At 42.2% G+C, this 26,288-nt stretch overlaps 1 protein-coding gene across 1 annotated transcript in view; it reads left to right on the top strand.

Annotated features, from left to right (window-relative positions):
• The window catches only part of pcdh19 (protocadherin 19), a 156,144-nt gene that overhangs the window by 104,153 nt on the left and 25,703 nt on the right, over positions 1-26,288 (top strand). The window lies entirely within an intron of this gene.

Below are 26,288 nucleotides of genomic sequence, written 5' to 3'. Positions count from 1 at the left end.
CTCCACAAGTCAGCTGTGGGATGGCGGAGAAGGAACAATTCTGGAGTGAATTAGATGAAGTGGTAGATGGTGTACCTAGGAATGAACGATTGGTGATTGGTGCAGACTTTAATGGGCATTTAGTTGAAGGGAACAGAGGTGATGAGGAGGTTATGGGTAGGTATGGCTTTAAGGAGAGGAATGTGGAAGGGCGGATGGTGGTAGATTTTGCTAAAAGGATGGAAATGGCAGTGGTGAACAGTTATTTTAAGAAGAAGGAGGAGCATAGAGTGACGTATAAGAGTGGAGGTGGTATAAGACTGGGATGAACTGGGATATTTGTATGCTGTCGTCCCCTCACTTTCACACATTCACTCAGGTTTGTTGACGGTGGTGTGGTGGGTCGTCTCTTATCCCAGAGATCCCTCATGTCTGTGTTACCTTCTGGTTCTCCCTTTTAGCTTTGCTGCCATAGCGAGTCTTGACGGAGTCCAAACTGCACAGTGACATTAACTTTCATACAACAATAAAGACACAGAATAATCCATATCCTTCTCTTCCTGTCACCCCTCTTCTCTCTCTCTCTCTCTCTCCGTCGAGTTAAACATGCTCCTGAGGTTCCTGCCCCTCCCCACTTTATGGATCTTCCCACTTCGTCCAGGCCTGCCTCTGGATAGTGTTCTTTTCGTTTGGAGACCACCCTGTGCAGCTTGGGACGGTTTCTCATCAACGCCTTGGGTGGTTCCATGAAATTCTTGAGTAAGAACGGGCGATTTGAGGATGGATTGGACTTTAGCTAATGTCAACAGTCTGCTACATTGACTCAGGACTTCTTTTCGCTTCTGATCATCTTTACTGTACCTCGCAACATCGTATATCTGCTATAAATGGACATTCGGTGCAACCCAGATGAGGATGGGTTCACTCTTGAGTCTGGTTCCTCTCAAGGTTTCTTCCTTATGCCATCTCGAGGAGTTTTTCCTTGCCACAGTCGCCACTGGCTTGCTCATCAGGGACAAACTTACTTATAAAGAACATACTCACTTCTAATCACCACATTTTCTGTGTAAAGCTGCTTTGAGACAATGCTCATTATTAAAAGCGCTATATAAATAATAAGGCATATGAGGAGCTGTATAAGAAGTTGGACACTAAGGAAGGAGAAAACGATTCATACCGATTGGCCAGGCAGAGTGACGGAGCTGGGAAGGATACTACAAGTTAGAGCAATAAAGAATGGAGATGGAAATGTGTTGACTAGTGAGGAGAGTGTGTTGAGAAGATGGAGGGAGTATTTTAAGCAGCTGATGAACGAGGAAAATTAGAGAAGCAGAAAGTGGATATGATTAGTAAGGAGGAAGTGAGAGCAGCTATTAAGAAGCATGGATATGTTTAGGAGAGATGGCGGTGGAGTTTTTAACTAGATTGTTTAACAAGATTCTGGAAGATGAGAGGATGCCTGAGGAATGGAGAAGGAGTGTGCTGGTACTGGTTTTTGAGAATAAGGGAGATGTGCAGACCTGCAGTAACTTCAGGGGAATTAAGTTGAACAGTCACACCATGAAGTTATGGGAAAGAGTAGTGGAAGCTAGGCTGAGAGAAGAGGTGACCATCTGTGAGCAACAGTATGGTTTCATGCCGAGGAAGAGCACCACAGACGCCTTTTTTGCTTTGAGAATGTTGATGGAGAAGTACAGAGAAGGTCAGAAGGAGTTGCATTGTGTGTTTGTGGATTTAGAGAAAGCTTATGACAGGGTGCTAAGAGAGGAATTGTGGTATTGTATGAGGAAGTCAGGTGTGTCAGAGAAGTAGGTGAGGGTGGTGCAGGACATGTAAGATGACAGTGTGACAGCAGTTAAGTGTGCAGTAGGAACAAAAGACTGGTTCAAGGGGGAGGTCGGACTGCATCAAGGATCGGCTCTGAGCCCTTTCCTGTTTGCAGTGGTGATGGACAGGTTAAAGGACGAGGTCAGACAGGAGTCTCTGTGGACTTTGATGTTTGCGGATGATATTGTGATTTGTGGGGAGAGCAGGGAGCAGGTTGAGAAGAGCCTTGAATGGTGGAGGTATGTGCTGGAGAGAAGGGGAATGAAAGTCAGTAGGAGTAAGACAGAGTACATGTGTGTGAATGAGAGAGAGGGCAGTGGAATGGTGCGGTTGCAGGGAGAAAAGATGGCGAAGGTGGAGGAGTTCAGGGCCCTGGGGTCAACAGTGCAGATTAATAGAGTAAAGAGTGCAGGCAGGGTGGAGTGGGTGGAAAAGAGTGGCAGGAGTGATTTGTGATAGAAGGGTATCTGCAAGAGTGAAAGGGAAAGTTTATAGGACTGTGGTAAGACCTGCAATGTTGTATTTAGAGACAGTGGCATTGAGTAAAAAACAGGAGGTAGAGCTGGAGGTAGCTGAATTGAAGATGTTAAGGTTTTCGTTGGGAGTGACGAGGATGGACAAGATTAGAAATTAGTTTATTAGAGGGACAGCGCATGTTGGACGTTTTAGAGACACGGTGAGGGAGGTGGGATTGAGATGGTTAGGACATGTGCAGAGGAGGGAGATGGGGTATATCGGTAGGAGAATGCTGAGGATGGAGCCACCAGAAAGAAGGAAAAGAGGAAGGCCAAGGAGAAGGTTCATGGATGTGGTAAAGGAAGACATGCAGGTAGTTATCGTGACAGAGGCAGATGTAGAGGACAGGGGGTTGTGGAGACAGATGATCCGCTGTGGAGACCCCTAATGGGAGAAGCCGAAAGAAGAAGAAGAAGATCCGCCACACCTTAAAGGCCGGTCCATGAAAATATTGTCTGACATTAAACTGGTCTGTGGCACAAAAAAGGTTGAGGACCGCAGTCATAAGGCATGCAAAAGTAATTTCTTGTTCATTGGGGATCCAGGGCATGAAGCAAAAGCTCATACACTGCTGTCAAATTTATCAATGTTTGATTAATATAATTTATGCACTAAAGTGGCATTATAAATGTATGAACTGAGTATAAGACTCCTCCACATTCTCCACCTCTTCTTCCTGCAACCACACCACTCCACTGCCCTCCCTCTCGCTTACACACATGTACTGTCTTACTCCCACTGATAAATATTCAGTAGCGAATATATATATATATATATATATATATATATATATATATATATATATATATATATATATTTTTTTTTTTTTTATATATATATATATAATTTATTGTTACCTTCAGCAATAGAGATTTATTCTAAGTTTATAAAAAGAAAGTTATGCTATTCTACATTTATTCATAATTTCATGTGTTGAAATTTCAATGGCTTGAATATTAAACCCTTCTCATCTCATGTCTACCTTGGAATTTTACACTGAGGAGTAAAGCTAAAATGTCAGGAAGATAATGGCAAAAAAACACCTTTAGGCATGGCCATTATCATCCCTGCAGGAGAATAATCAGCTTGAACTAAATCCAGTGCTGTGGAGTTCCATATTCACTCATACAAATAGCCTGCACACATGGGGTGTGTGGAGTCCTGAAGTGCACAGCAGGTCAGTAGCAGACAGGCTCTCTACTGGAAGGTCAAACCTTTTTTTAAAGTGCTGGGACACTGGGAGACTACCAGAAACCAGCAATCTTAATAGGATGAGGTAATACCGTATTTTCTTAAAAATGCTTGCATTGCCCCTGGATAATAGAGCAACACTTAACTTATTCGGTTGGAAATAGCCTTTCTCATTGTGGATATCTAATTTGACTTACAGTGAGAAAAATAAGTATTTGAATACCCTGCTATTTTGCAAGTTCTCCCACTTAGAAATCATGGAGGGGTCTGAAATTGTCATCGTAGGTGCATGTCCACTGTGAGAGACATAATCTAAAAAAAAAAAAATCCAGAAATCACAATATATGATTTAAACTATTTATTTGTATGATACAGCTGCAAATAAGTATTTGAACACCTGAGAAAGTCAATGTTAATATTTGGTACAGTAGCCTTTGTTTGCAATTACAGAGTTCAAACGTTTCCTGTAGTTTTTCACCAGGTTTGCACACACTGCAGGAGGGATTTTGGCCCACCTCCACACAGATCTTCTCTAGATCAGTCAGGTTTCTGGCCTGTCGCTGAGAAACACGGAGTTTGAGCTCCTCCAAAGATTCTCTATTGGGTTTAGGTCTGAGACTGGCTAGGCCACGCCAGAACCTTGATATGCTTCTTACAGAGCCACCCTTGGTTATCCTGGCTGTGTGCTTCGGTCATTGTCATGTTGGAAGACCCAGCCTCGACCCATCTTCAATGCTCTAACTGAGGGAAGGAGGTTGTTCCTCAAAATCTCGCAATACATGGCCCCGGTCATCCTCTCCTTAATACAGTGCAGTCGCCTGTCCCATGTGCAGAAAAACACCCCAAAGATGATGCTACCACCCCATGCTTCACAGTAGGGATGGTGTTCTTGGATGGTACTCATCATTCTTCTTCCTCCAAACACGTTTAGTGGAATTATGACCCAAAAGTTCTATTTTGGTCTCATCTGACCACATGACTTTCTCCCATGACTTCTCTGGATCATCCAAATGGTCATTGGCAAACTTAAGACGTGCCTGGACATGTGCTGGTTTAAGCAGGCGAACCTTCCGTGCCATGCATGATTTCAAACCATGACGTCTTAGTGTATTACCAACAGTAACCTTGGAAACGGTGGTCCCAGCTCTTTTCAGGTCATTGACCAGCTCAACCCGTGTAGTTCTGGGCTGATTTCTCACCTTCCTTAGGATCATTGAGACCCCACGAGGTGAGATCTTGCATGGAGCCCCAGTCTGAGGGAGACTGACAGTCATGTTTAACTTCTTCCATTTTCTAATGATTGCTCCAACAGTGGACCTTTTTTCACCAAGCTGCTTGGCAATTTCCCCGTGGCCCTTTCCAGCCTTGTGGAGGTTTACAATTTCGTCTCTAGTGTCTTTGGACAGCTCTTTGGTCTTGGCCATGTTAGTAGTTGGATTCTTAAAGATTGTATTGGGTGGACAGGTGTCTTTTTGCAGCTAACGACCTCAAACAGGTGCATCTAATTTAAGATAATAAATGTAGTGGAGGTGGACATTTTAAAGGCAGACTAACAGGTCTTTGAGGGTCAGAATTCTAGCTGATAGACAGGTGTTCAAATACTTATTTGCAGCTGTATCATACAAATAAATAGTTTAAAAATCATATTATGATTTCTTGATTTTATTTTTTAGATTATGTCTCTCACAGTGGACATGCATCTACCATGACAATTTCAGAACCCTCGATGATTTCTAAATGGGAGAACTTGCAAAATAGCAGGGTGTTCAAATAATTATTTTCCTCACTGTATAATTGAATACCATTTTTGTGAATATTTACTGAATAATTTAATTGTACATTAATACTGTAAATCATCCAAACTATAAACAATTCATATGTGAAAACCCATTACATAATCCAGAATGTGTTTTATATTTCTAAATCTTTAATGCTAACGTTATAATTCAGCAGTAAACTTCCGGGGTTAACACTGGCGCTGTTAGCTGCCGCTGCTTCTGGAAGAGATATGTTTCAAATTTTATGTTGTTTCTGCACCTGGGTAGTAGTCTAATTACTCTACACTGAAGCCTGACCTGTCTACTTGACCAGGGTTGCTGTTGGCCTGTGTACTTTATGCTCGTGGCTACAGACGGCTAGTCATAACTACATATCTGGCAACTATTTGCGGATTCTTCGCGTCTGTCGCAGATGTTTGGTGGCGGCTCGAGTCCATTGCTACAAATATAGAGAATATTCATCAATCTCTGCTGGTCTCAGACCCTGCTAAAGCCTCCTTTTCTTTCACTATTATCACACTCACTTAATTCTACTCTTTCTACCTTTAAATTTCCTACAGCAGGTGAGATTGCTTCAGTCATTTGGAAATCTAAATCAACTACCTGTCAGTTAGACCCCTTTTCAACTCATATAGTCTAAGTTTGTCTGTCAGATCTTTTGCCTCTTATCACTGAGATCATCCATTCTTCTCTCACCTCTGGCATTGTTCCCAACTGCTTTAGCTCCCATACTAAAGAAGCCAGGTGCTGATACAAATAACTTTGATAAATTACATCCAATTTCCAATCTGCCATTTTTATCAAAAATGTAAAAAGGGTAGTTTTGTGCTCAGGTGCACAACCACCTAGCAGTTAAGTTTCCACTTTCACGATAGTACTGAGCCTGCCCTTGTCAAAATCTCTAATGATCTCCTGGTAGCGGCTGACTCAGGACTTCTCTCTATTTAAATTCTTCTCGACTTAACCTCAGCATTTGACACTCCCATGATATTTTATTAGATAGACTTGAGACTGCACTCAATTTGTTCAGCTAGGACAGTTCAAATCCAAATCTTCAACCATCACTGCAGTTGTCCTGCAGAGTTCAGTTCTGTGCCCCTTACTATTTATTGCCACTTGGATGTATCTTTCGGAAACATGGTATCCAATATAATTGTTATGCTGATGACACCCAGCTCTATCTGTCTTCTAAAACCTACCTCTGACCTTCTTCCATCTTCTCTTTCTAACTGTTTGGCTAAAAAAAAAAAGCTTGGTTCTCAAATAATCTTCCTTACTTAACAGAAGTAAGACTGAAATACTCTTCGTAAGCACAAAAAAATAATGTGTTTTGACAGTTCCACTATTGCTCCTTTGACACAGGTTAAGAGATTGAGATTTATCATTGACCAGACCAGCAGCGGTCCGTGGGTCAATTGGTACCGGGCCGCACAGAAAGAATACATACATTATTTCCATTTTATTTATTATCTGATTCTGAATGATGTTTTATTTTGGAAAATTACCGGATTCTCTCCGCCACATCTGTCTATGACTCACTCTTGATGCATGTCAAAATGCTTGCCTCAGTCACGTCTTACCTACATCCGCTTCCTTCTTAAAAGGTGCTGCTCAGGCCGCTTACACATAATACATTACCGCTAAATTGAAACCCCCAAGCTAGCTAAATGAATAAAAAAACAACACAGTGGATTCACGATTATTGTTATATTTAGAAAATATCAGTTTTTTGCCAGTCACATCATTTTAATTTGTTGTATTTATACACACACACACACACACACACACACACACACACACGGCCAAAAAAGGTTGGGGACCACTGCGCTATAGCACATATTAACAAGATCACATCCGTCCACATGACTAACTATCACATCCGTCATATAAATCGCCTCCTCCTGGCCCTCTCAATGAGGAGCACTGCTATTATGGTTCATGCTCATCACCTCATGCATGAACTATTGCAATGCTTTTTTTTTTCTTCCCCATAAAGTTTTACACAAGTTAGAGTTAATCAGTTGCAAGAATACTCACTAGAACTTCAATGGACCGCATATCTCCTGTTTTTCAACAGCTGCACTGGCTTCCTGTTAAAGAGCGCATTGAATACAAAATCCTGCTATTCGTTTATAAGGCTGTAGCATCTGGGCAGGGGTCATTTATGTTCTGTCGTTTGATAGGTACAACATAAACCTTTTATAAATGGACCACGTGACAGCCGGCCATGACTTCTTAGAATAACTTTTATTCCTCTTTTCAACAGTACCGTAACACACCCAATATAAGTTCCTAAGCATACTGTATGTCTCATAACATTACCGTAAGTAACAAAATACTACAATTTAGACTTCATGTCCCAGGCATTCCTTTTAACCCTTGACATTTGAATTTCAATCAAAGGATGAGCACCACAGCTTACACTTTTATTGGGGGTTTTCACAGTTTCATACACAATGTCAGACACATAGTGTCAAAGATACAAACAGGATAAACCCTGACCTCTCCAGCTGACTCCCAATGGCGAGGCCCATGTCAGAACTCTAGAACCCATTTCTGAGCAGACACATCACGGGTGGATTATTTGTTTCAGTTAATTCCCAATGTAGCACTCTTAACTTAATAAAATTAAATGAAATAGACCTCAAAAGCCAATAAAAAATCTTCAGTCTTGGATGAGAAAGAATAAAAACCTTTTTATTCCAGACACGTTCTAATGAGCCCATAGAAGGTGGTCACTTTATCACATCAAAAATGATCAAGCGCACACACACTTTGCACACACTCATTCTTATACCTGACACCTACATTCTTTACATGACATCTTTTACTTTTTTTCTGTTTTCTTCACCCTAGCAAAGTCTCCTTCCTGTGATTCCATATTTGGGTTTTTCTGTTCCCACCATTACCCATATTTTCTCTATGTCACTTAAGAAAAGAATGTGTATACAACCTTCACCCCCTCTGGTACAGCCAGGCACCGCTTCCTCCTGCTCTCAGGTTTTTATGTGTGGACAACCATTTTGCGGCCTACTTTATCTTCCCTACATCTACTCGGTGTAAGTGTTCTGCTTTTATCATGCTATTTGCTATCCCATTTTTATTAAATCAAACTATATTATTTTACTTAAATTGTCTATTTGTATATGTTTAACTACATTATTCTACATGGTTATGTTAGTGTCTAGGTCATACTTCATTTATATTATCTGAACTGACTATTGCATAGTGTGTTAAGCTTCACAACTATAGCATTTGTAAGCTTGTTATTTTTGTTGTTACATGCACTAATTAATTGTATGTTTTTAGTCATTGTGTTCTCTGTTTGTTTCTTTTATTCAGCTCTAACTCACAGACATCCTGGGACATCTCTTAGGAGCATTCTTCACTGACAGCATGTTCAATCTCAACTCCTCTCTGCCCAATAAACATGCTTAAGTCTTCCTTGTATGTTGTTCTTTCTTGTCTCGCCAACACACTCATAACACCAATCAGACCCTACTCTACTCTATTTATTAATATCTGATCGTTATTATGTTAATTATACTTGTAGTACATAGACTACATGGGTTTGATTAAAACACATAGACTAAATAGGTTTAATCAAGCTGCTTCTATTGTATCTAATAGGTTCTATACTAATTATTAGGTCAGTTTGTTGGATGGAGATTAGTTGGATTAAAACACACTCTAAATAAGGTTAATTCGAATATTTTCTCGACATCACTCCCCCATCTGAGACTAATTAGTCTCACACTCTGCCTACTTCCGTGTTAACCCATTAAAAAACATACATGTCACAAAAACAGCCAACGAAAACTAAAATCAGTGAAATCGACTAAAATCTTTGAAAAAGCAAAAAACAAACATTGACCGAAATCGACATCACTCCCCCGTCATGACAGCATCGAATAAGCCTAATCACAACATGATGAACCAAGAGTCAACGAAAAACCCTGACACAGCCAATTTTCAGGGAAAATTCCCACCTTGCCCGCCTTTGGCACGACAGTGGTTTCACCACCAAGGTCATCCTCAGTCGTGATTGTACAGGTAGCTAAAACATAACACACAAGAAAACAAAACCGAACGAAAAATCACGCAGTCCAGTGCAAAGTGGTGGAACTATGGAAACGGAGACATGCATTTGATCCAGTGCGGCAGGGGAGAGAACATAGCCACAGAAGGCGATGGTGCAGAACGTTACAAAGGTGACGAAGTCCGTGAACAGGTAACCGTGAGCGAGTGACATCGCAAGCACTGCTCGGACCTCTGAACGCGTCAAAGTCGAAGCTATACCCCTCAGCACATGCATCGATGTATGCACGCATGCCTTGATGCAAACACACACCTTGCAGGAGCCACCTGTGTTCACCAGCGGCCATGTTCCTGTACACAACATGAAATACTCACAACAACAACATGATTAATACGATATAATCATAAACGAAACATATCAAGGATTTTGTGTTTTCGATCAAATGAGGGATGGAGAGTAGAAAAATCAGTAGTCATGTCATTACTTCAAAAATTTGTAACCAAGCACAAGTATATACAATCAAAAGGACACGTTCGATAAAAACCTTTTTATTTATTCATCCTTTTTTTTTTTTATTGACTAGGGCCAAAAAGACCCTTCAACCACATCCACGCAGATAATGGCTGCAGAGCCGTTTTCTGTGGAAGACTCCTGTCCTGTAACTTAATACACTGGGAGCTGTACGTATTGTCCAAACAATGAGTGCACAGTCTTGCTAATGAGATTGCATTTTCATCAACGCTAGCGGAAGAGCCTGTACCAATTCAAATCTGTACTTGCACAAATTTTCACTATTTTCTCCTTCAACACCCCATTGGCTCTCTCAACCATTCCCTGTGATTGGGGATGATAAACACAACCCATTCTTTGCTTGATACACAGAGCTTCTGATATTGACTTAATCACGTTATTCAGAAAATGCGGTCCATTGTCAGAACTCACCTTATCAGGTATTCAAAACCTTGGAAATACTTCTCTGACCAAAAACCTAGCTACAGTCTTTGCATCATTCTTAGCTGTAGCTATTGCTTCCACCCATCTGCTAAAACGATCTATCACCACCAAATGTATCTCAATTCAATTCAATTCAATTCATTTTTATTTGTATAGCGCTTTTAACAATGAACATTGTCTCAAAGCAGCTTTACACAGATAATGTGGTGATTAAACGTAAATATGTTCTTTGTAAGTATGTTTGTCCCTGATGAGCAACTGTGGCAAGGAAAAACTCCCCGGGATGGCATAAGGAAGAAACCTTGAGAGGAACCAGACTCAAGAGTGAACCCATCCTCATCTGGGTTGCACAAAATGTCCATTTGAAGAAGATATACAATGTTGCGGGTTACAGTGATGACGATCAGAAGCAAACTGCACTCCCGAGTCAGTGCAGCAGACCGCCGACACCAACTACAGTCCAATCCATCCTCAAAGCACCCGTTCTACTCCGGAATTACATGGAACCACCCAAGGTGTTGATGAGATACTGTCCCAAGCTGCACAGAAGTGTGAAGATCCACGGAGGGGAGAGGGGCAGGAACAGTGGTCACAGGAACCTCAGGAGCATGTTTAACTCGACCGAGAGAGAGAGAGAGAGAGAGAGGGTGACGGGAAGAGAAGGATATGGATTATTAAGTGTCCCTATTGGTGTATGAAAGTTAATGTCACTGTGCAGTTTGGACTCCGGCAAGACTCGCTATGGCAGCATAATTAAAAGGGAGAACCAGAAGGTAACACAGACATGAGGGATCTCTGGGATAAGAGACGACCCACCACACCACCGTCAACAAACCCGAGTGAACGTGTGAATGTGAGGGGACGACAGCATACAAATATACCAGTTCACCAAAAACTCTATATCCATGCTCCCACCAGATCTGAGCCTTTACCTAAGAAAAACCTAATGATAAAAGGCTTGACTAAATAAATAAGTTTTCAACCTCGACTTGAACACTGAGACTGTGTCCGAGTCCCGAACACTGATTGGAAGGCTGTTCCATAACTGTGGGGCTTTATAAGAGAAAGATCTGCCCCCTGCTGTAGTCTTCATTATTTGAGGAACCAACAGATAGCCAGCACCTTTTGATCTAAGTAGGCGTGGAGGATCATACTGGTACAGAAGTTCACTCAGATACTGCGGTGCGAGACCGTTAAGTGCTTTATACGTCAGTAGTAATATTTTATAATCAATGCGAGATTTGATTGGGAGCCAGTGTAGACTGATTAAAACAGGGGTGATGTGGTCGTATTTCCTAGATCTAGTGAGGACTCTTGCTGCTGCATTCTGAACTAACTGAAGCTTATTTATGCACTTACTCGAACACCCAGACAGTAAAGCGTTACAGTAGTCTAATCTAGAAGTAACAAAAGCATGAACTAGTTTTTCTGCATCCTGTAACGACATCATATTTCTAATTTTAGCAATATTTCTAAGGTGAAAGAAGGCGATCCTGGTAATATTATTCACGTGAGACTCAAAGGAAAGACTCGGGTTAATAATCACACCAAGGTCTTTGACAGCCGTACATGCTGAAACAGAAACACCATCTAGAAATGCTACGTAATCGGAAAGTTTACTTCTAGCTGCATGTGGTCCTAGTAAAAGTACTTCCGTCTTATCTGAGTTGAGCAGAAGAAAGTTATTAAGCATCCACTGTCTAATGTCCTTTACACACTTCTCAACATTGTTAATCTGATCTCGCTCATCTGGCTTTGCTGAAATATACAGCTGTGTGTCAATAGCATAGCAATGGAAGCGAATCCCATGTTTATGAATGATTTCACCAAGAGGCAGCATATATAAAGAGAAAAGCAGTGGGCCTAGACAGATCCTTGCGGAACACCAAACTTTACCTCATAGAGTGTGGAGAACTCACCATTTACATCAACAAACTGATAGCGATCAGTCAAATAAGACCTTAGCCAAGAGAGAGCTGTCTGACATGGGTCAAGGTCAGGTTTCTTAATAAGGGGGTGGATAACTGCCAGTTTGAAGGATTTAGGTACATAACCAGTGCTAATGGAAGAGTTAATTATTTTTAAAACAGGTTCAATTACCTCTGGAGCTATCTGTTTAAAGAAACTTGTAGGCAAGGGATCGAGAATGCAGGTTGATGATTTTGATGAGATTAATGAAATTAAGTCATTCTCATGAATAGGAGTGAAGCTTTGTAGTTGATTGTCTGCTATAATTACACTGGTGTCTACAGGGTTACTTGTAAAATAATTTGGATTTATATTAACCGTCTGGATTTCTTGCCTAATGTTTTCAATTTTATTATTAAAAAGTTCATGAAATCGTTACTGGTGTGCATGTTAGTGCAGTGCTTTTATTTCCTGTTAATTTTGCTACCGTGCTGAATAAAAATCTAGGATTATGCTTGTTATTTTCTATCTCTTTCCTACCTTTCTGTCTGCCATATCCACAAAATCCATCATCAAATGTTTAAATGGTCCCCTTGGTTCAGGTAGGTGACTGATCGGTGCTGTAAAATGTTTTCTGACATTACGTGCTGCACATAGCTCACAGGACCTCAGGAATTTGTCCGCCATACTGGCCAGGTATGGCGACCACCAATTCCTTCAGATTGTGTCCATGATCTTCTACGATTACAGTGATCTACCCTATGTGCTTCATTAATGAGCATTGACAAAAGAGCTATAGGTGCCACCCATACCCCATCTATGCTTCTCCATAACCCTGTGTTGGGATCTTGTACTGCACCTTGTTTCTTCCACATCTCCTTCTCCTCCCCACTTGCTATACATCCTGGTATTCCCCAAGATATTACTCCATCACCTGTGCCCATTCTTCCTTCTGCTCCATTACTTTTTTTTACATTCACCCTGCATCATTACTTTTACACAGTCTCCATCTGCTGCTGCATTACATCTACTGACCATCTCACCATCAGTCTTGTGGGCTTTGAATTTCACAATGGCTATTGCTTTTGGAAGCATCATTGCTTTGAGCAAATCTGAAATTGCAGGACCATGCACAATGGATGATCCATCAGCTCTCTGGAAACCCCTCTGTTCCCAGATAGGTCCAAATGTGTGACACACCCCATATTCATAAGCTGAATCTGTGTAGACGGTACATGTTCTCCCTGCCCCTAACCTACATGCTGCTGTTAGGGCTTTTATTTCTGCTAATTGGGCAGAACAAGGCTGTGGCACACTTACGATAGATAGTACTTTAAATAAATCTTCTTCCTCATTGTACACGACCACTGCATATCCTGCTTTGTTACCATCATTCGTGCGGTAGCATGAACCATCCACGAATAAGACATGCTGGGCATTTTGCAGTGGTTGATTATCTAGGTCATCCCTAGCTTTTAGAAATTTCTCTGCTACTGTAATGCACTCATAGGGCGTTCCGTCATCTGGTAGTACTACTCAGTCAGCTGGGTTGACTGTGAGACATCTCTCAATTGTTAGTTCTGGTGCAGACAGAATTACATCATTAACCTGTCCTACGAGCATTTGTTATCACAAACTTTTGACTTGTCAGTAAGGCATGTAGCGCATGAGAAGTGTACAGGGTCACTGCATGAGCCATTGTGATTGTCGATGCCTTTTAATAAGCAAATGCTGCAGCGGCCAAACCTCTGGAACATGGTGGCATGCCCTTTTCCACATTATCAAGAGCTGTACTGTAGTACGCAATTGGCTTCTTTCCCATACTTTGTTGCTGTTGTGCTAGTATGGCTGATGCAAAACCTCGCCTTTCCTATACATATAGATGAAATGTTTTTGTATAGTCAAGACAGGCTAAAGCTGGGGCGGATTTTAAATCGCTTTTTACTGCTCAAAGGCTTTTTTACCTTCCTCTGTCCAGACCAGATGAGCGCTTGATTTTGTCTGGTCTGCTGCCTTCATCACGTTTTTAAGAAGTTGTGTTTTCAACGCAAAATCACAAATCCACGGTCTGCCAAAACCTCCTAAACCCAGGAATGACAACATCTGTTGCACGGTTTGAGGTTGTGGTGTTTTCTGAATTGCCTCTACATGTGAGGGTGAGATTTTTCGTGTAGTGCCTTCGAGCACTCTACTTAAATATTCTACCTTTCGTTGGCAGAATTGCAATTTGTCCCTACTGACCTTGTGTCCATTGTGGGCTAGGGTTTCTAGGACTTTTAGCGAATCCTGCTGTTCTTTAGTTTGACTACAAATTAGCAGTTCATCCACATATTGGAGTAAACTGCTCTGAATGTCTAGTTCTGCCAGATCTCGTGCTAACACTTGGTTAAAAATTGAAGGGCTTTCACAATACCCTTGTGGCGGCCGTGTGTAGGCGTATTGCTTACCCCCGTAGGTGAATGCAAACAAAAACAGAGACTCAGGATGCAGCTGTACACTAAAAAATGCTGAACATAAATCAATCACAGTGTACCATTTAGTCCCTTCAGAGATGTTAGTTAAAAAAGTGTGTGGATCAGGCACTACAGGATTTTCTGTTACCACAACATGGTTTACTGGCCTTAAATCATGGACCAATCTCCATTTGTCTGAGTTAGGTTTTCTGACCGGAAAAATGGGTGTGTTGCAAGGGCTTTTGGTTGTGATTAACGCTCCTGCCTCAACTAGTCCCTCCATGGTTGGTCTTATCCCCTCTATAGCTTGTTGTGACAATGGGTATTGTTTCTGATAGGGTAATTGCACATTGGGTTTTAGTTGAATTTGCGCCAATCCTGAAGACTTTACTAACCCTACATCTGTCTGATGTTTAGTCCATAGTTGTTCTGGAACCTGCTTCAGTACCTGTAGTTCATGTTCAGTTTGTTCTGAATCTTCTGCCCTTTGGGGCCACTGTCCTACCTGTTCTATTTGCATTTTTATCTGCAACTGCCTGTTAATCAACACAGTGTGAGCTATCATACAATCTTCAGCTTCTTCTTCTTCTTTCGGCTGCTCCCATTAGGGGTCGCCACAGCGGATCATCCGTCTCCATACCACCCTATCCTCTACATCTGCCTCTTTCACACCAACTACCTGCATGTCTTCCCTCACCACATCCATAAACCTCCTCCTTGGCCTTCCTCTTTTCCTACTTCCTGGTGGCTCCATCCTCAGCATTCTTCTAACAATATAACTCATGTCCCTCCTCTGCACATGTCCAAACCATCTCAATCTCGCCTCCCTCACCTTGTCTCCAAAACATCCTACATGGGCTGTCCCTCTAATAAACTAATTTCTAATCTTGTCCATCCTCCTCACTCCCAACGAAAACCTTGACATCTTCAGTTCTGCTACCTCCAGCTCCTGTCTTTTACTCAATGCCACTGTCTCTAATCCATACATCATCGCAGGTCTCACCACAGTCCTATAAACTTTCCCTTTCATTCTTGCAGATACCCTACTATAACAAATCACTCCTGTCATTCTTCTCCACCCACTCCACCCTGCCTGCACTCTTTTCTTTACTTCTCTAACACACTCTCCATTACTTTGCACTGTTGACCCCAGGTACCTAAACTCCTCGACCTTCTCCACCTTTTCACCCTGTAACCGCACCACTCCACTGCCCTCTCTCACATTTACGCACATGTACTCTGTCTTACTTCTACTGACTTTCATTCCCCTTCTCTGTGGAACCTGCCACCCTCATCACTTCTGCAGTAGTTACACAATCATCCAAGACCTCTTCACCACCACCACCAAGCCCCTGTCTGACCTCTTCCCTGAACCTCACAATACACTCTTCCTCCTTCACTTTCCACCATCTTATTCTTCTTTCAGTCCTCACTCTCCTCCTCTTCTTCTTCGCCTCCAGAACCATCCTACAGACCACCATCTGATGCTGTCTGGCTACACTGTCCCCTGCCAACACCTTACAGTCTCCAATCTCTTTCAGATTGCATCTCCTGCATAAAACATAGTCCACCTGTGTGCACCTTCCTCCACTCTTATCGGTCACCTTATGATCATCCTTCTTCTTAAAATACGTATTCACCAATGCCATTTCCATCCTTTTAGCAAAATCTACCACCATCTGCCCTTCTACATTCCTCTCCTTAAAACCATACCTACCCATCACCTCCTCATCACCTCTGTTCCCTTCACCTACATGCCCATTAAAGTCTGCCCCAATTACCAATCGTTCTTTCCTAGGTACACCATCTACCACTTCATCTAATTCACTCCAGAATCTTTTCTTCTCCTCCATCTCACAGCTTCAACATCATCATCCCTTCAACTTCCAGCTTCACGTTCATCACCCTATCAGAAACTTTCTTCACTTCCACTACACTCTTACTGTACTCTTCCTTCAAAATCACCCCTACACCATTTCTCTTTCCATCCACACCATGATAGGACAGTTTAAACCCACCTCCAATGTTCCTGGCCTTACTCCCTTTCCACTTGGTCTTCTGAACACACAACATGTCTACCTCTATCCTCTCCATCATATCAGCTATCTCTCTCCCTTTACCAGTCATAGTACCAACATTTAAAGTACCAAACCGAACCTCCACTCTCCTACACTTCTCCTTTTCCTGCTGTCTCTGTAGATGTCTTCCTCCTCTCCTTCTCCTCCTTTGGCCAACAGTAGCCCAATTTCCACCAGTAGCTAACGATACCTGTGGCGGTCGTTGTTAACCCAGGCCTCAACCGATCCGGTATGAAATTCTTATTTGTGATCCGCCTATTCAATTTGGCACATGTTTTACGCTGGATGCCCTTCCTAACGCAACCCTCCCCATTTATCCGGGCTTGGGACCGGCACTAAGAGTGCACTGGCTTGTGCCTCCCACAATTTTCAGCTGTTAACTTTATTTTGAGATATTTCCTATCTGGTGACACATTAATATTTTCTTTCACGGGCATCCACTTGGTTACTTGACTTGCTTCCCTGACCATTGGCCCTAGGTATTTTGATTAAAAATTTTACCCGGTCATTACAGACATGTGGAACAGAATTCTTGACTAAATACCACTGAGTGATTTGGTTTGGCAGCTGTACTGTTGCTGCTATCCCTTGGGGACCAATGATAACATTTTCTGCTTTGATACTGTACTGGTTTCCTTCTACATGTTCTCCCCACAAAGTCTCATATTCTTCATCTTGTCTCCCTTCATCATACTTTATGGTGCAATGCCATGGTTTTCTGGTTTCCATACAATCAGGACGCATGTTTGTGAACCATGTTTTCTAGTGGTCATTCAACTTATGGATTTCTGAAGATGTCTCCTTAAGTTCCAGCCAGTAGACTTTATCCAGTGTTTGTTGTTCTGTTTTTCTGTCTTCCACCATCACATATTGTTGAGCTAGACACTCAGGAAGTTCGACCCACACTCCTGTAGGTCCACAGTAGATTTTTGCTCCTAGCTTGCATAATACATCTCTACCTAATAGATTTGCTGGAGTATCAGGAGAGTACAATAGCGGCGCTTGTATAGTGATTCCTTCTACTGTTATTTCTTGTGGCTCTGTAAATTGCAAGGTTTGAGTTTTACCTGAGAAGCCTACTCTCTTTACTGCCTTGCATGAGAGGGGGAGCTTAGAGCCTTCTTTTCCAATACTTGTGAATGTTGCTCCTGAGTCAATCAAAAACGATGCTTGAAGCTGGTTACCCACATCCACTATTATGGTTGGTTCTTGTGCAGGATACAGTGAGGTGGGGGACTGTACCAGCTCCCCCTCTGGATTCTCTGGGCATCTTAACATGTTCCTAAGGTTCACTTGAGTTTGGTCTTGCCGATTTTGTCTCATCCACGGTCCTGCCCAGTTTCCGGGATTTTGCCAGACTTTATTTTGTTGGGGGTTGCTTTGCTGTTGTCTTTCTGGATATGTGCAGTCCCTCATCATGTGATTGGGATCTTGGCACTTCTAGCATCTTCCTCCTCTTGGTGGTTGATAATTTCTTGGTCTTAGTTGAAACATTCCTCCTCTGCCTCGTCCTCTTCCTTGTCCCCACCCTTTGTATTGTGGAGGATACTGCTGATTTATCGGATAGGCCATCTGCTGAGGCATTGGTGCTGTAAATGTCACAGGTGCCTGTGGTTGGATTGCCATCATTGGTTGTGCCACAGACATTAGTTCTTGATTTCCTTGATCTTGTGCAGTTTGAAAAACTGGGACCTGCTGTACAGTGGTTGGTGCCACCATGACTGCTGCTTGTTTAGCTGAATTTTTCTCCTCTTTTTGTTTTTCTCGATTTTCTTGTTTGATGTGTGTTAGTTCTCCAAGCTGTGCTTTGTGAAGCAATATCACTAACTCATCTGATGCCTTTTTGGTTGCTCTCTCCTTTTTCTTATATAATTCCACAAAGTGTATAACATTTGCCTCGAAAGTTACCCAGGGCATCAAGTTGCTCTTGCACTTCACTTGGGAGTGCCTTTTTCAACATCATCTTAAACAATGTGATGCTAGCAGTCGTCTCATCCCATGCTGATCCCATCTCTTCTCCAGGCTTTCTGTAACTTTAGGATGAATTGAGCTATTCCCTCGTTTTCGGCCATTTTTAGCTTTTCCACCTTGCTTGCATCTGCTTGAGTTGGGTATGCTGATTAAAGAGCATTCCATATTACATTTCTTCTCAATCCAAATGACCAGAGATCATACCAGATTTTTTCCTATATGGCCTAGTTGTGCTTCTTCCATCATTTCTATCATTTTAGCTTTTTCCAAGGACTGTGTCAAGATTGCCTTGATGTCTCCCATGGCCAGCATCGTTTGCTCTTCTAAGCGTGTTATCCTTTTTCGTGCTCCTTTACAAACGCTAGGCAGTCTGTTTATCAGTCCTGTAAGATCCATGAATGACCATGGTGTTTATATTCTGCTTATGTTTCTGCTCCTTTCATTACCACTGGCATTTGCAAAATGGATTTTGCTCCTAGCTTGCATAATACATCTCTACCTAATAGATTTGCTGGAGTATCAGGAGAGTACAATAGCGGCGCTTGTATAGTGATTCCTTCTAGTTCTTGATTTCCTTGATCTTGTGCAGTTTGAAAAACTGGGACCTGCTGTACAGTGGTTGGTGCCACCATGACTGCTGCTTGTTTAGCTGAATTTTTCTCCTCTTTTTGTTTTTCTCGATTTTCTTGTTTGATGTGTGTTAGTTCTCCAAGCTGTGCTTTGTGAAGCAATATCACTAACTCATCTGATGCCTTTTTGGTTGCTCTCTCCTTTTTCTTATATAATTCCACAAAGTGTATAACATTTGCCTCGAAAGTTACCCAGGGCATCAAGTTGCTCTTGCACTTCACTTGGGAGTGCCTTTTTCAACATCATCTTAAACAATGTGATGCTAGCAGTCGTCTCATCCCATGCTGATCCCATCTCTTCTCTCCAGGCTTTCTGTAACTTTAGGATGAATTGAGCTATTCCCTCGTTTTCGGCCATTTTTAGCTTTTCCACCTTGCTTGCATCTGCTTGAGTTGGGTATGCTGATTAAAGAGCATTCCATATTACATTTCTTCTCAATCCAAATGACCAGAGATCATACCAGATTTTTTCCTATATGGCCTAGTTGTGCTTCTTCCATCATTTCTATCATTTTAGCTTTTTCCAAGGACTGTGTCAAGATTGCCTTGATGTCTCCCATGGCCAGCATCGTTTGCTCTTCTAAGCGTGTTATCCTTTTTCGTGCTCCTTTACAAACGCTAGGCAGTCTGTTTATCAGTCCTGTAAGATCCATGAATGACCATGGTGTTTATATTCTGCTTATGTTTCTGCTCCTTTCATTACCACTGGCATTTGCAAAATGGATTTTGCTCTAGCTTGCATAATACATCTCTACCTAATAGATTTGCTGGAGTATCAGGAGAGTACAATAGCGGCGCTTGTATAGTGATTCCTTCTAGTTCTTGATTTCCTTGATCTTGTGCAGTTTGAAAAACTGGGACCTGCTGTACAGTGGTTGGTGCCACCATGACTGCTGCTTGTTTAGCTGAATTTTTCTCCTCTTTTTGTTTTTCTCGATTTTCTTGTTTGATGTGTGTTAGTTCTCCAAGCTGTGCTTTGTGAAGCAATATCACTAACTCATCTGATGCCTTTTTGGTTGCTCTCTCCTTTTTCTTATATAATTCCACAAAGTGTATAACATTTGCCTCGAAAGTTACCCAGGGCATCAAGTTGCTCTTGCACTTCACTTGGGAGTGCCTTTTTCAACATCATCTTAAACAATGTGATGCTAGCAGTCGTCTCATCCCATGCTGATCCCATCTCTTCTCTCCTGGCTTTCTGTAACTTTAGGATGAATTGAGCTATTCCCTCGTTTTCGGCCATTTTTAGCTTTTCCACCTTGCTTGCATCTGCTTGAGTTGGGTATGCTGATTAAAGAGCATTCCATATTACATTTCTTCTCAATCCAAATGACCAGAGATCATACCAGATTTTTTCCTATATGGCCTAGTTGTGCTTCTTCCATCATTTCTATCATTTTAGCTTTTTCCAAGGACTGTGTCAAGATTGCCTTGATGTCTCCCATGGCCAGCATCGTTTGCTCTTCTAAGCGTGTTATCCTTTTTCGTGCTCCTTTACAAACGCTAGGCAGTCTGTTTATCAGTCCTGTAAGATCCATGAATGAGCATGGTGTTTATATTCTGCTTATGTTTCTGCTCCTTTCATTACCACTGGCATTTGCAAAATGGATTTGATGCCTGTTTCTTGTTACCTCTTCCTCTACTTCTTCTTCTTCTTCCTCTTGATCTTTTCTTTCTGTTTGTGACCTTGTCACCATGCGTTCTCCTGGGATGTCCTTCATTGCCTCTTCTGTTATTTTCCGTTTTTTCTTTTTACCATCTCTTACGCTGGTTCTTGGCTGTCCCATTAGCAATTGGATTTCCAGGTTGTCGAGATGTCTTCTTCTGGGTTCATGACAACAAACTCTTCTCCATCTCTGATCTCTTCTCCCAAATTTGAACCATCCTTACTTTCACTTTTGTTTCTGATGTCTAAGAGAGATGTTGCTCTGCTTAGTCTTTTTTGTTTTTTTGGGGTACCTTACATGCCTTTGTGGTTGCTTTTTCAGGCGATGGTTTTGATTCTGGTCATGTTCTGGTGGTTCTTGTGTTTGTCGCTCCTTTTCCCATTCTCCTGCTGGGATGTCTCTGTTTGCACTCTGTTTGTTTGTCTTGTTCTTTCCTTTTTTCTCATGTTGTCTGAGGCTGGGAGTTCCAGCTTTCCTTTAATCTGTCCTCCTGTTATGTCTAGTTGTATGTCATGATATTTTTTTCCTTCCTTTATTACTGGGTAGATGCCAACTACCTCAGGTTTCTTCATTTCAGAATATGGCGGTGTCTTTTCTGTTCCTCAAACTCCTCAAACGATGGGGCTAAAGCCTTTTCTGACCCTTTTTCTTCTTCATCTTCTTTTCCTTTCTCCTCTGTCTTCCTATGCGATCTCAGCCTCTTTCCCTCATGTTCAAACCATATTGACCATATATGTATAATATCTAGTTTCTTTTTTGTCTTTTCTCTCTACTCTTTCTTCATTTCTCCCCAACATGGATCTCATTATATCACACATTTTTCTTTATTAAATGTTCCTTCTTTTGGCCATTGCAACTCTCCTGTTGTCCGGTCTTTCCACTTTTTCATGTACTTTCTGATCTGATTTTTTCCACTCCTTTGTGTTTTAGAATTATCACGTGTACCACAGGTGTGATTGTGGATTTTTCTGCACTCATGATGCACCCTTGTCTGCTCGCTTCTCTACGGTGCCCTGAATATCTATTTTCGTCTGACCACTTCAGGTGGGCGTTTATTCGTCTCACTGTTACACAAGGTCGTGTTGGATTCTTTTGACTCTGTTCCCCTAATGAGTTAATTTTATGGATTAAAATTGTGGTTGCTACACCTCTTTCCCACGACAGCTCTCTATGCCACTACAACCGTTGCTGTCAGTCCTGAGCAATAATTTGACTATTCAGGTACTTCTGCGTTTAATTGTACCTCTGCTTCTTTGTCTTCAGTATTTATCTCTGTTATAAAATCAAACAAGTGTATTACAGCTTTATTAGGTTTAGGGGCTTTCACTAGGGTGTGCAATATTGGGCTTAGCAGTCGATGTTTCCAGATGCTTTTTATTTTCTCATACCAGTCTTCTTCTGGAAATACTTGCTGTAACACACCAATGCCATGGAAATATGTAAACACCCACAATTTATCTTTTATTTATTTCTCTGTTTGCCCCCTTTCTATACCGTTTCGATCTTTATATGTTCTCTCATCCCAAAAATGTGTTCTAATTATTTTCGTTTCCACCTCTATGTCTACCATACACTATTTGTTCTGCAGCTACTACCACTACTCAATCGCGCTGTGTGTGTGAGTGAGCGGGTGACGTCACTGTATGTGTGTGTGTGTGTGTGTGTGTGTGTGTGTGTGTGTGTGTGTGTGTGTCGTATGCTCCTTGCGCCCCCTTATGCACTCCGTGTGTATATGCGCGTGCCCGCGCCCCCTCCTTTTGCGCTCCGTGTGTTCGTGTCCGTGTGCGCTCGGCTCTCCTGCTGTGTGTGTGTGTATCCTAGTGTGTATCCTAGTGTATCCTCCTAGTGTGTGTGTATACCATTTTTGCTTGTGCAGATTGGGAAGACGAAGAGATTAGTAAATCAATAATACAGATATGCCAATAATACAAGTATAATCACAATCTCTTCGTCTTCCCAATCTGCACAAGCAAAAAACAAACAACAACAAAAGCACAGACATAGATATAACTTGACAGAAAATGCATCAGCGCAAGCAAACAACAAAAGTACAAACATACATATCAATAATACAGTGCTACTTATCAATAATACAGATATGCCAATAATACAAGTATAATCACAGTCTCTTCATCTTCCCAATCTGCACAATCAAATAACAAACAACAACAAAAGCACAAACATACAAATAACTTGACAGAAAAAGCATCAGTGCAAGCAAACAACAAAAGCACAAATGCTTCACAGAAAAAGCATCAGCACAAGCACACAACAGGCAACAACAAAAACACAAACATACATATAACCTCACAGAAAAAGCTTCAGCACACAGTCACAATCTCCCTTTCAACCTCACAAACAATTTAACAACAAAACACTTACACAACTGCAGTGAACAATTATCTCTTTACCGTACATGTACACATGGCCATCACTTCATTTCAATATCCTCGGTCACACCCCGTACTCTTTATGGTGACTCTCCGAGCCTTACACATATACTAACAACTCACAACCTTTCAATGTACCCTTCCCACTCCAGGTCACGAATCTGGATCCCCCAGTAAAGACTTATGGTATCTTCACACTTTTAGACCATATGAGAAGTATAACCTTCCCACACCGGGACTCGAAACCGGATCCCCTCAGGTTTTGGTCTGCCTAGTCTGCCACCTATTTAGACCACATGGGAAGTCTATCAGGACTAAGGTACAAATAATCAGTCATAGTTCTACTTGTGTCCCACGATGCTTCTCTATACGCAGTGACACTCCAACACACAACTTTTATTCACATTTGCTTGTTCTCATCCAACACAATTTATTTATTTATATTTTCCACCCAATAGTTCTTCACCCGAGGTCAGCAGCCTATTCCCTCCCCGGGGCCGACCCTCCCCTGGGCATACAGTTACTAATCACAGACTTTGAGTATAACAGGTGTCTGCTTAACTTTTTCTATGAATTTTGTTGCCAGTGTCTGCTGCCTACAGGATGCTCGGTCCCCTGTTCAGGTTTTCAGTCTTCGTGGTTGGCATTAAAATATGTCGGAACTCAGAACCCGTCTCTGAGCAGACACATCATGGGTGGATTCTTTGTTTCAGTTAATTCCCAATGTAGCACTCTTAACTTAATAAAATAAAATGAAATAGACCTCAAAAGACAATGAAAAATCTTCAGTCTTGGATGAGAAAGAGCAAAAACTTCTTTATTCCAGACACGTTCTGATGAGCCCATAGAAGGTGGTCACTTCATCACATTAAAAATTATCAAGCACACACACACTTTGCACACACTCAATCTTATACCTGACACCTACATTCTTTACATGACACCTTTTACTTTTTTTCTATTTTCTTCACCCTAGCAAAGTCCCCTTCCTGTGATTCCATATTTGGGTTTTCCTGTTCCCCCATTACCCTTATTTACAGCCTTTTCTCTATGTCACTTAAGAAAAGAATGTGTATACAACCTTCACCCCCTCTGGTACAGCCAGGCACCGCTTCCTCCTGCTCTCAGGTTTTTATGTGTGGACAACCATTTTGCGGCCTACTTTATCTTCCCTACATCTACTCGGTGTAAGTGTTCTGCTTTTATCATGCTATTTGCTATCCCATTTTTATTAAATCAAACTATATTATTTTACTTAAATTGTCTATTTGTATATGTTTAACTACATTATTCTACATGGTTATGTTAGTGTCTAGGTCATACTTCATTTATATTATCTGAACTGACTATTGCATAGTGTGTTAAGCTTTACAACTATAGCATTTGTAAGCTTGTTACTTTTGTTGTTAAATGCACATATTAATTGTATGTTTTTAGTCATTGTGATCTCTGTTTGTTTCTTTTATTCAGCTCCAACTCACAGACGTCCTGGGACATCTCTCAGGAGCATTCTTCACTGACAGCATCGTCAAGCTCAACTCTTCTCTGCCCAATAAACATGCTTAAGTCTGCCTTGTATGTTGTTCTTTCTTGTCTCTCAAACATTAGTTGGATTAAAACACACTCTAGATAAGGTTAATTTCAATATTTTTCTCGACATCACCCACAAAGTCCGAGAGCGGATGATAAGGAGGATAACCAATATCCGGGGTGCGCCTGAGGAGAGGCGTGGTCCACACGAGGCAAACAGAGTAAAAGTTCTCAAAGCACAATGTGCAATAACGGCATGTGTCGGCATGGCTCTGTGTGGTGCGGACAGCCAGTTGTAGCGACACCATTCGGTCTGGTCCTGCTGGCAGTAGGTTCGGAGGTAACGTCCTAGTTCCTGGATCTTTTGTTCAGTCTGGCCATTAGATTACTGGTGGTTGACTGATACCCCGAGCAGCCGGAAGAACGCTCGCCAGACGTGGGATGTGAACTGGGGCCTGCGGTTGAATAAGATCTCCTCAGAAAGACAGAAGTTCCTGTACACATGGGCTTCTGTGGTCTCCAGGGCCAAATCCAGCCCCTTCAGCGGGATGAAATGGCAGGCCTTGGAGAACCGGTCAACCGCCACCAGAAAGCATGTGTGACCCTCCAATCGAGGCAGGTCAGTCACAAAGTGTATCCCGAGGTGCGACGAGGGAAAATGTGGTATATGCAGAGGTACAAGATTGCCTACAGGAAGGTGTCATGGTACCTTAGCCATTGCGCAGGCGGCGCACTCCCGCACATACTTCTCCACGTCCTGGTTCATCCCGGGCCACCAGTAACGTGCTCATGCCAGTCTTAGAGTCTGTTTCTTTCTGGGATGTCCTGACCCCGGCACTTTGTGGATGCTCTTGAGCAGAGTCTGCCTACAAGTGGTGGGAACATAGGTCAGACCCTCCTGTCCCCCAGGTGGGGCAGATTCGCGAAGTGTGGCCTGACGAATCTCCTCCTGGAGGTCCCAGACGATAGGGCTAAGAATGAGTTGGGGTAGCAGGATTGGTTCAGGTTCGACCAGTTCCTCTGGGCCGTGCATCCGCCTTCCCATTCTTTGACCCTGGTTCGGTAAGTAAGGATATACTGAAAGCGGGTGAAAAACAGGGCCCACCTGGCATGTCTAGGGTTCAGCCTTTTGGCCTCTCTAAGGTACTGCAAGTTCTTATGGTCGGCGAAGACCGTGAAGGGGTGAGCAGTGCCCTCCAACCAGTGCCTCCATTCCTCCAAGGCCAGTTTGATGGCCAGTAACTCTTGGTTCCCGATGGCGTAATTCAGCTGGGGACAGCTTCCTTGAAAAATAGGCACACGGATGAAGCCAGGGTGGTGTGCCAGATTCCTGGGACAAGGTAGCCCCTACCCCAGTAGAGGATGCGTCCACTTCTAC

Source organism: Silurus meridionalis, chromosome 5 (genome assembly GCF_014805685.1).
Source record: "Silurus meridionalis isolate SWU-2019-XX chromosome 5, ASM1480568v1, whole genome shotgun sequence".
Classification (NCBI taxonomy): domain Eukaryota; kingdom Metazoa; phylum Chordata; class Actinopteri; order Siluriformes; family Siluridae; genus Silurus; species Silurus meridionalis.
This window is presented reverse-complemented; position numbering and strand designations above follow the sequence as displayed.